The 8,950-nt window shown below is 50.2% G+C and overlaps 1 pseudogene; it reads right to left on the bottom strand.

Annotated features, from left to right (window-relative positions):
- Window positions 623-1,414, bottom strand: LOC102179031 (annotated as a pseudogene).

Below are 8,950 nucleotides of genomic sequence, written 5' to 3'. Positions count from 1 at the left end.
ACAACACAGTTCAAAAGCATCAACTCTTCAGCGCTCAGCTTTCTTCACAGTCCAGCTCTCACATCCATATATGACCACTGGAAAAACCGTAGCCTTGACTAAACGGACCTTTGTTGGCAAAGTAATGTCTCTGCTTTTCAATATGCTATCTAAGTTGGTCATAACTTTTCTTCCAAGGAGTAAGCGTCTTTTAATTTCATGGCTGCAGTTACCATCTGCAGTGATTTTGGAGCCCCCCAAAATAAAGTCTGACACTGTTTCCCCATCTATTTCCCATGAAGTGATGGGACCAGATGCCATGACCTTCGTTTTCTGAATGTTGAGCTTTAAGCCAACTTTTTCACTCTCCTCTTTCACTCTCATCAAGTGGCTTTATAGTTCCTCTTCAGTTTCTGCATAAGGGTGGTGTCATCTGCATATCTGAGGTTATTGATATTTCTCCCGGCAATCTTGATTCCAGCTGGTGCTTCTTCCAGCCCAGCATTTCTCATGATGTACTCTGCATATAAGTTAAATAAGCAGGGTGACAATACACAGCCTTGACATACTCCTTTTCCTATTTGGAACCAGTCTGTTGTTCCATGTCATGTTAGGCCTTCTGAAAGAGTCAGAGCAGGAAAGCTTATTCAAACAGAAGGTCCTTATCTTTTTCTTTCAGCCAAGAGATTAGCAGGCTCCATCACCTCTCAGCTGCACTTCAATGCTCCAAGTCCTTCTCAGATTTTTTCTTAAGAATATTTTTCTTCTTCTGTATTTTTGCACTAGTGGTAAATAACCCACCTGCCAATGCAGGAAACATAAGAGACACTGGTTCAATCCTTGGGTTGGGAAGATCCCCTGGAGGAGGGCATGCCAATCCACTCCAGTATTCTTGCCTGGAGAATCTCCATGGACAGAGGAGCCTGGCAGGCTATAGTCCATAGGGTTGCACAGAGTTGGACACTACTAAAATGACTTAACACCTGTGCGCACTTTCTTTAACCTGCAGAACTCTTCTCTCTCATCCAATTCTGTGATGATATAAGCAATGGTACATTCAATCTGGGGGATGATGACGTGTTCAATGACATTTACACACCTATTGATTATCTTAATAGCTTCATCCAAAGGAACAAAGGAAGTCTGCAGTGAAGCCAGTTCCAGCAGTAGTTCTTTGGCATAATTCCTCTTCAGTTTAGCCTACTGTTCCCCACGTCTGGCTAAACCAGTCCGTTCATAACTGTCAGTTCTTTCAGGGTGATGTTCCAATACTGGCAAAAGAACACCCTGCTACATTATCTTTCTTTGCTCTAATCTTCACTTGGGTTTTATTTACATTTTGGATAACTGTGATGCTGAAGTCCACATGTTTTGTGTGGACATACGTTTTCACTTTTTTAAGGGTATATACTTGTGAGTGAAATTGCTGGGTCATGCGGCAACTCCATGTATAACATTCCAAGGAGTCACCAAACTGTTTTGTATAGTGTCTGTACCATTTTGCATTCCCACCAAAAATGTATGAGGGTTTCTATTTCTCCACATTTTCAACAATTTTGTTATTATCTACCTTTTTGCTTATAGCCACTGGTGGGTCTGACATGATATCTCATTTTGAGGACTCCATTCAGTGTTCTGTAATGATTTACATTGGAAAAGAATCTAAAAGTGGAGTGGCTCAGCCGGTAAAGAATCTCCCTATAATGCAGGAGACTCGGTTTCAATCCCTGGGTCAGGAAGATCCCCTGGAGAAGGAAATGGCAACCCACTCCAATATTCCTGCCTGGAGAATTCCATGGACAAAGCCTAGTGAGCTACAGTCCAAGGGGTCACAAAGAGTAGGACACGCCTGAGCACACATGTATATAAATAGCAAATTGTCCCAGCATCATTTATCAAGCAATGCATCCTTTCTACAGGGGTTGAAAAATGCCTCCATCATCACATAAACAGTAGCTCCAAGGAAGTGTGTCCCTTTGCTGCTGCTGCTAAGTCGCTTCAGTCGTGGCTGACTCTGTGAGACCCCATAGATGGCAGCCCACCAGGCTCCCCCATCCCTGGGATTCTCCAGGCGAGAACACTGGAGTGGATTATGTATCCCCTTAGTCTTTGGTTTTTCATGCTTCGTGGCACACCACAGTGTCACACCATTTGGAAAACACTTTGCAAAGATTTTTCTCAAAGAGATAGTTGGAGACTTCCTAAATAAGTGATAATAATAGATTATGGTGCAGGCCACACAATCACTTCACACAATGCTGCTGAAGACTTGACCTGGAGTGATCGGGCAAAAGCCCACTCTAGTTTCTTTGGCTCGTGAATTACCAATGTTTTTCATTTTCCTCTTTTCCTTCATTCAAATCTTCAGTGACTAAAATATTCAGAAGACAAACAATAAATGTTAATAAAACAAAAGCCCTTTCAAGAATCTAAATCCTTGGCGGTTTAAAAGAATTCATGCATGGTACATCTGGGTCCAGCACACAGAGTTATGCTGGGTTCAGCAGCTGCTGAAGCTGTTGGTGCCAAAGTCCACATGGCAGGCTCCCCAAGGGACATCCTCTCTTAGACCCCTGAGGCCCTCCCATCCTGACCCATCAAACCCTACTTCCCACAGCTGGCTCTCCCCTTCCTCCTCCTCTTGAGACAACACCAGAGGAAGCATCCCTTAATTGCATAACACAGGCAATGGGGTGGGAAGAAAGCAGGACACACCTTTCTCCAGGGAGCAGGGAGTCCACACACTCTCATGGTGAGGGCCAATTGTTTTGGAAGCCGCACAAAGGAGCTTCTACCTGAGCTTGGGGAGAACCAACATGGCGATCCAGATGCCCTCCAATGAGAAGGTGCTGGGGGAGGGGGTTGTAGACTGTAAAGATCACTTGGATATCCAGCATAAGGTATGTGGGAGGATGGGGAAGAAAGGGTACAGGGCAGAAAGAGTGTCAGTCTCCACCTGGAAGGAAAATGTGACCAAGAAGGTGGGGTTTGGATTTATGGGAATTAAGCAGTCTCATGTAGGACTCTGCACGCTTGTGAGGCCTCTCCACCTCTGTTTCCTTGTTTAAATAATGGAGACAACAATATCTATATCATTAGCACAAGTTCATGTCCCTGACGTACAGTGAGGTCAAACACCAAAACGTCCAAGTTTGGAGCAGAGAAAGGTTTATTGTGGGGCCATGCAAGGAGAAGGGTAGCTCATGCTCCAAAAAGCCCCAAGCTTCTCAAAGGGTTTCTTCAAAGCATTTTTTAAAAACCCAGGTGAGGGCAGGGGTCACAGGGTATGTGATTAAATCCTGCACAATTGGCTGATGATGAGGGAACAGGGTGGAGTCACAGGAGTTAACATTATCAGCCCTGGGGCTATGTACTCACGGTCATCATGTAGTCAGCATCTTCCATGTGGTGGGGGTTTTCACATCTGAGAAACAACTCAGGAAATGTGCATCAGATACTGTTCTCTTCAGAGAGGAGCTAAAGCAGAGGATAAGGGGGAAGACATGTCCTGGGGAGGCCCCATAGGGTCGTGCTCAGTTATAAGATCATTAAGTAACACAGTGATATTAAGCACCCAGCAGGGCCTGGACTTTACTGAGTTACATGTGTTCCTTCCCTCCACACGGCCCTCCTCAGGTGCACGCACACAAACAACCCTCCCTGCCCTCCCTCCCACCCCCAGGCCTGGAATGTGCCTTTAAGCAAACTCGGTGCCAGCAGAGACCAGCAGGAAGAGTGTACACTGAGTCCCTGTCTCCCTTTGGGAGGCCAAGGGCAGGGACGGGGGCAGTCATGTGACTGCCCAGGCTCCAAGGTAAAAAAAGACAACAACCGTGCAGGAAATACTGTGGCTGCGGCAGAAAAACCTAGGGCTGCTTTGTGTATATTGTATTTCTGGCCCAGCACATAGGCATTGTACAAATTAAACAAACAAACGGCCCTTTTGGCCTTGAGCTCAAAAGACTTTCGGCATTTTTCTGTTTCTACCCTCCTCCCCAGATGGTACTTCCCCTGTTGTTGGGGCCAGAAGCCAGAGAATTTTTCAGTTCCTCTCCTCTCCATCCATCCTGGCAAGTCCCGCCACTTCTGTCTTCTAAAAATGCACACATATCAAATCTAGCAAAAGGGTACTGATGAACCTATTTGCAGGGCAGGAATAAAGACGAAGAGGCAGAGAATGGACGTGTAACACAGAGCCGGAAGGGGAGCATGGGATGAATTGGGAGAGTGGCATTGACGTATAGACACTGCCTTGTGCAGCAATAGAGATGAAGCGGTAGAGACTTGTGGATACAATGGGGAAAGGAGAGGGAGGGATGAATGCGTTGAAAGAGCAACAGTGAAACATATACATCCCCAGTGGGAATTGGCAGTGTGAGTTCGGGAGCTCAAACCTGGTGCTCTGGGACAACCTAGAGGGGTGGGATGGGGTGGGAGATGGGAGGGAGGTTCAAGAGGGAGAGGACAGGGGTCTACCTACGGCTGACTCAGGCTGAGGTGTGGTAGAAACTAACACGATATTATAGAGCAATTATCCTCCAATTACAAATAAAATAAATAAAAGAATACCCGAAACAGTTCATTAAAAAAAAATAATAGATAGCTAGTGGGAAGCTGCTGCACAGCACAGAGAGCTCAGCTCGGTGCTCTGTGATGACCTGAGGGGATGGGGACAGGGGAAGACCGAGAGAGAGGATACATGGACACTTTGCTGTACAGCAGAAACTAACACAACATTGTCAAACAATTAAACACATACACACAAAAGAAAAAAATTTTAAAAAAAAATGAGACTCCGGTGAGCGCTGTCCTTCTGGGACCCTGATCACAGGCTCGGCCTGCAGAATGACCCAGAAGGCCCCTCAGGGCAGGGTCCACCCAGGCCCAGTCAGTCCCCATGGCAGCTAATGGGGGGGGACGGTCTTTCCAAACCATGGATCCCACCACCACCACCCCCCATCCCTTCTGAGGACCAGCTCCTCCACTCACCCTCTCTGCTGAGGCCCAGGGGGCCCTTGGCTGCCTGCCTCTCACCTCTTCCCAGAACTCCCCTCCCACCCTCTCCCTTTCTGGGTGCTCCAGCCACGCTGGCTCCCCTTTCTCTGAGCCCCCTACCTCCTGCAGGCTGCCCTGCTTCTGACAGCTTTGCAAAGCTTTCTCCCTGGTGGGAACCCCTGCCCCAAGGCCACCCTGCCCTCCTATAGGCCTGGCTGCCCACCCTCTCAAGGTCCCTCACGTCCTTCTCCCGTAGCAGTTGTACACTCATTTGTTTTTCCCTTTGGTCTCTCCCCCCAAGGATGCAAGGGGCAGACACTCGAACTTGGTTACTTGCAGGCTCTCCTATCGCAGTGTCCGACCCAGAACAGGTGTGAAGGTAATGCTTAGTGGACAGCTGAATGACTGAATATGTGAAAGACGGAAGAAACTGATCAATGAATGACAGTAGGCAGCCAAGCGCCCTTCTCTGACTCTCTGAGGGGCAATGCCTTGGCGGGGTGGGGAGAAGTCCCAGGCAGACACCCACACACCTGACCGCAGGCTGGCTTAGACCCCCAGGCTGGCTTAGACCCCCAGGAATTCCCATGGGAACCTTGACTACCGAGCCTTGGCGAGAACTCAGGATCAGGTGCTCCAGCAGCCCCTCTCCAGGCTGTCTGCATTCCCTCTCTCCTTATCCCCTCATCAGCAAAGCCTCATTGAACTCGTCCTGTGCACCAGGCATCTTGAAGGCACTGAGGATGCAGCCGGGAAGCAAGCAGCCCCAGCTCTCATGGAGCTTGACTCGAGTGCGGCAAGGGAGACCCCCTGAAGAGGGAGCAGCTGAGAGTGAAGCAAATGCCTTTTGGGATGGCCTGGAGCAGGGCTCTGGGATGGAGGTGACACCCTCTGATGGTGGTGGGGGAGGGAGAGGGGTCAGGCAAGTCTCTCACCATCTCTGCTTTGGTATTTTCATCTGTGAAATGGGCTGACGACAGTCCCTCCTCATAGGGACTTTATCACAGAAGTCAGGTCCCACCCTCACCTATTCAAAGCCAGCAGCCGTGCCTTCTGTCACTAAGAGCCCTGCAGGATATCCCCATCGCCAGCTCCACAGCCCCCAGCCCTCACCTCCCTGAACTCATCGGCTCCTATTGCACTCCCAACTCCCTCTGGGCATCCTGCTGCTGGTCAGGCAGGCTGGGCAGCGCATGGAACAAACTCTACTCCCTTCCAGGTCATAGCTAGGGCAGGCCTGTGACCAGAGCCCTGAACTGAAACTCAGGGTCCCACCCTCCCTGTGACTCACACACACAGTCCACACGCTCAGGGTGACGGGCAGCTGAGGGCAGCAGCAGGTTCGTTTCTAGAGCTATCAGGAGTCACACAAGGAGAACTTCATGATTGCCTACCTCCTTGTTCCTGAGCAGGGCTATCCCATGGAGGTGTCTGGAGACTGTGCACTCGGCACAGATTTCTGTTCTATATTGGCCAGAAAACAGTAAAGAGGGACCAGTTTTGTCCCAGATGCACCACCAGCCTTCCTACAGAGCTTTGTGCTGTTTCTGTCCCTGCCTTTCCCACCAGTAACATTCATCCAGCACGTTTGTATGTGTGTACTGTCGCTTCAGCCGTGTCCGACTCTGTGCTACTCCGGGGACTATAGCTCGCCAAGCCCCTCTGTCCATGGGATTCTCCAGGCAAGAATACCGGAGTGGGTTGCCATTTGTATGCAAGCATAAGGCTGTGGGATCATCTGTGTTAAGAGCTAACTCTAACAGAGGGCAGAAAAAACAAGGTGAAGACTTGCTGCTGTGTCCGGAAGAACCAATTCATTCAGCAGAGCTCAGGGAAGGCTGCATGGAGGAGGAGGCCTTGAGCTGAGCCTTGGGAAAGATAAGATAACTCCTGGTGCAGGGATGGGAGGTGGCTGATGGAAAGGGGCGAAGACCAGAAGCTGGCCTCTCCTGGCCAGTCCTGACCAATCCTGGCAGTCCTGGCCATGGGGAACCTCAGCCTAGAGGGAGAGGGGGCAGAGGGTGTGGGGGTGTTGGGGAGAACAGCCATAGTTCCAGATAAACAACTTGGACACCTCTCATTGGCCGGGAACCCGGGCTGCTGGAGAAGCAATTCCCATTGTTTCTGTTTCCTCCGTGGGGGACAGTTTGAGAGCAGGCGGCAGGCCTCTGATTGTCAGTGGCCTTGAGAGCTTCTTAAGAGCTCAAGGGGAAGGCAGAATAGGAAACGACCCCCTTGAAGAAATAAAAGCTAAACAAGGATCAAACGACAGTGCCCGTGGTTTTGTAAGAAACAGGCTCTGAGAAAATTCCTCTGACTCAGATACCAGTGCAAAGAGGGACCATTCATTTCAAACTTATAATTTTACAGAAAAGGATGCCCAGTTTCCAGAAAGTGATGTGATTGGTTCAAGGCCACGCAGGCGATTGCTTTCCTGACTCCCTGTGGTGTGCTCAGATTGCTTCCTGAGGTTGAGAGCAGGAGAAAGGGAAAACCCAGGCCCCTTCTCCCTCCCTCCTGTGTTAGCAGAGGATGGACAATTGCCAGCCAACAGGACGACCCCTCCCAGGTGCCCATGAAACTCGGGTCACAGGAAGCGGCTCAGCGCAGCTCTCAGGTGGGGGCGGCTCCCTCACCCCGTTCCTGCCCACTGGCCTCCCTGCTCTAAAGCCTAGGGTATCTGCGAGGCCAGGTTCCAGCCCCGCCAATCAGGAGAGTGAAGGGCAATTGTTGCACTCATAGCAGAAGGCACATCCTTGGCAAAGGCCTTCAATTGCCAGAGTCAGTGACTCAGATGGGGGCCTTTACCCACTCCCCATGCCCTGCCAGTGGCCCCTCTCCAGCCACCCTGGGGCACTCACATCTGAGCCTTTGCACGGGGCCTCCCACCTCCTGAAGCCCCTCCTTCCTCCTCTGCCTGGGCAGCTCTGCTCAACCTGCAGGCCCCAACTCCCTCACCCCTGCCTTTTGGAAAGCCCTTCTCAAGAAGGGTGGAGGGGCCCTCCTTTTGAGTCCCTGGGTCCCCACATACACATGCTTATCACATGGGATTGTCTGAAACCCCTCGATCGACTGCAAGTTCCCTCAGGGCCAAACTTTCCTTTGTTTATTCTAGAAATAGGGACACCACAATGACATGGTATTGAGCTCTTTTTATGCATTTCACTGTGGTGAGAATTAACTCACTCTCTCCTCCTGATGGGCTTCTCTGCTGGCTCAGTGGTAAAGAATCTGCCTGCCAAGGTGAGGGTGGGATGATTTCAGAGAATAGCACTGAAACAGGTATATTGCCATATGTAAAACAGATGACCAGTGTGAGTTCAATGCATGAAACAGGGCACTCAAAGCCGCTGCTCTGGGACAACCCAGAGGGATAGGGTGGGGTGGGAGGTGGGAGGGAGGTGGGGGTGTTGAAGATGAGGGGGACACATGTGTAACCATGGCTGATTCATGTTGATGTATGGCAAAAATCACCACACTATTGTGAAGTAATTATCCTCCAATTAAAGTTAATTATTTACAAAAAAAATGAATCTGCCTGCCAAGCAGGAGATGCACATTCGGTCCCTGGGTAGGGAAGATCCCCTGGAGAAGGAAGTGGCAACCCACTCCAGGATTCTCCCCTGGAGAATCCCATGGACAGAGGAGCCTGGTGGGCTACAAAGAGTGCCTGAACAACAGCAAGGACAACTCCTTCGAATAACTCTACAACGTGGGTAGTGGGGCGGTGTCAGAGGGTATAGACACAGCAAGGTACCACCCACATGTGTCTGCAGGGAGTACTGCGTGCAGACAGCTTTTCAGTGAAGAGCCCTTTCAGGATTGCCTCAGCCCCTGAGAGCAGCTTCAACTAAAGGTGCATGCCCCCTTCTCCTTGGGGATTGATCCCAAGGCGGCCCCAATAACCACCCTGCCCATGAATCTGCAACGGCCTGTCTGCCACTGGGGTACAGAGCAGAATCCCTCGTCCCGATGC

Source organism: Capra hircus, chromosome 16 (genome assembly GCF_001704415.2).
Source record: "Capra hircus breed San Clemente chromosome 16, ASM170441v1, whole genome shotgun sequence".
Lineage (NCBI taxonomy): Eukaryota > Metazoa > Chordata > Mammalia > Artiodactyla > Bovidae > Capra > Capra hircus.
This window is presented reverse-complemented; position numbering and strand designations above follow the sequence as displayed.